Source organism: Ailuropoda melanoleuca, chromosome 15 (genome assembly GCF_002007445.2).
Source record: "Ailuropoda melanoleuca isolate Jingjing chromosome 15, ASM200744v2, whole genome shotgun sequence".
NCBI lineage: Eukaryota > Metazoa > Chordata > Mammalia > Carnivora > Ursidae > Ailuropoda > Ailuropoda melanoleuca.
The window spans coordinates 20,191,093-20,193,313 of record NC_048232.1 but is presented as its reverse complement, the minus strand read 5'-3'; the positions used below and the strand labels follow the sequence as shown (position 1 = coordinate 20,193,313).

The window sequence follows — 2,221 nt, the reverse complement described above, 5'->3', positions numbered from 1 at the left end:
CATTTTACATAAAATCTATGTTTGATATAGATCATTGGAGTAAAATATTGAGATTTCATTTCATATGTTTAATATTTACATGTTCTTTTGAAGTATTTTCAAGCGAAGACACCAAAAAGGAAAAAAAAAGCAATGCTAATGAACTGTGGAAAAAGCCATTCATTTTGTTAAAAATATTAACAACTACAGAACCAGACTTGAAGACTGAGTTCTAAAGCAAACGTGGTATTCACAGAGACACATAGTTAGCATGCAAATTAATATTCCTTTTTGAATTAGTTTTTCTCATCAACCGTTTCTCATCACCTCTCTTTTTAGGAGTTAAAATGTTTGTATGATGACTGAAGTGAGGAAAAGAGATTGGAGCTAAAGATATTTACACGAACAGAACTGTTTCTAGTATCATTTTAAGCAGGAGAGTAAATATTGAATGAAGGGGTGGTGAGGTACCTCCTTGCAGTCTGTTCTAACTGAATAGACACAGGAACAATAACAGGGGAAAGGACACTCATCCTGGTATTCGTAGAAGAGAAAACCAGTGTGAGGTAGCTTTAGCTCACATTAACAGGTGCACACAATACAAATGAAGTTTATCATCATATGTGAAGGTAGCATCACAGATGAAATAAAACTCTATGTTCTTTATAAGCGCTTCTTGTTTTTTTTTTTTTAATTCAAATTCAGAATTTTTCAAGTGCACTCCTAAAAGTTTGTTGAAAGAGGAGTGGTACAGCTTGGTGTGAATTGACAGCTGTTTAATATCCCAGCGCTTTCAAGGAATTCTGCTAATTGGTTCCAAAGCCAATTTAAATTGTCTTATCAAACCACAGGAACTCAAAATGTTGATTGGACTGAGGCATGTCACGTACAACTTCTATAAATCATGAAACGAATTCTTTCTTAAGGGATTCTGGACAGAGCAATACAGTGACTGCTAAACATTTAAGTATAGAGTTGTCAAGTGAAAACTAGGAGTTATTTGAGGAGAGAAGGGGAAAAAAAGAGTGTTTAGAGCTTTGAAGAGTACCTCGAAAGGCATCTGGAAATGTTCACACAAAAGGAAAAATGTTCATTTAGAGTATACATAGAGATGTAGCAAGTTTGCCAACAGGGTTTCTGCACTAGGGATTTTCAGGAGTTAGTCATAAATCATACTTTTTTCTTCTTTAACTTCTCTTTCCTCAAATTGGGTTATAAATATCCTGCGAAACGTGCCTTTCAAGGGGCACGGCTCAAATGTGTGCGCGTATAGGCTACATCTAGGGAGAACGAAGGGCGATTCAGCAATGAACTAGAATGCACGGGACTAACGAGTGTTAACTGTAGTTTTTTCCTAGTGCTCTTTTCCAGTAACAAAATGTTAACGACAGATAATTGCACTATCGGTTAGTACATGGCAAACAAATAGGGATTACATATATGTATTTAATAATACCTGAAAATAAAAATAAAGAAGGCAAGTAAAGAATTCAGATGACCTTGTGAATGCTACAGCAGTAAATCATGAAGATTAGCGAACAAAACACTGGACAAAGAGTTTGAAACAAAAGGAAAAGTTCTCAACTCACAAGATTAAAATTTTTGTTTCCCTGTAGAAAGAAACATCAGAAATAGTCATCTTCCTGAAACAGAACGTTCCAAACGGGAGTTGGAAAGAAACGACGGTATTTTAACACATGCTGCAATCTGAAATTCTGCTCGCTCTTGCTGTTTTATAATTTTTCAATATGCCTTAAAGGTGGAAAATAAAATTAAGAGGGTTAAATATTTTGAATAGAAAATTCTGATTTTAAGAATACGAATCAGGAAACAGTAAAGAAAATAACATTAGCATACTGCCTTTATAATTCTCCATAAAGGCTATAGTTGGAGAACCAAGCGGCACCGGAGTCTCTGTGGCGCAATCGGTTAGCGCGTTCGGCTGTTAACCGAAAGGTTGGTGGTTCGAGCCCACCCAGGGACGGCTCTCAATTTTATCAGTTTGTCGCCGGAACTTTTGCGCAATTCTTGGAGTTCAGACCTACGGACTACGCGGAGGTCGCTATCCAGGGGTTGAGGGAAAAGAAACCGCCGCTCTCACTTCGCCGCCCACCCTGAGGGTGGATCTTCAGCTTCCGGGGGCCCTGGAGGCCCCTTCCCCAGCCGTCCCCGGCTCCCGGCGGGCAGGTGGGCTCTTCCTGACCACCCCCATACCCAGTGGGTGGGCGAGAGGGTCCAACGC

At 39.0% G+C, this 2,221-nt stretch overlaps 1 non-coding gene across 1 annotated transcript; it reads left to right on the top strand.

Annotated features, from left to right (window-relative positions):
- The first annotated feature begins 1,889 nt into the window (after window positions 1-1,889).
- Window positions 1,890-1,963, top strand: TRNAN-GUU. The gene has a single exon. It is a non-coding gene; the product is annotated as a tRNA-Asn (tRNA).
- Window positions 1,964-2,221: the final 258 nt, after the last annotated feature.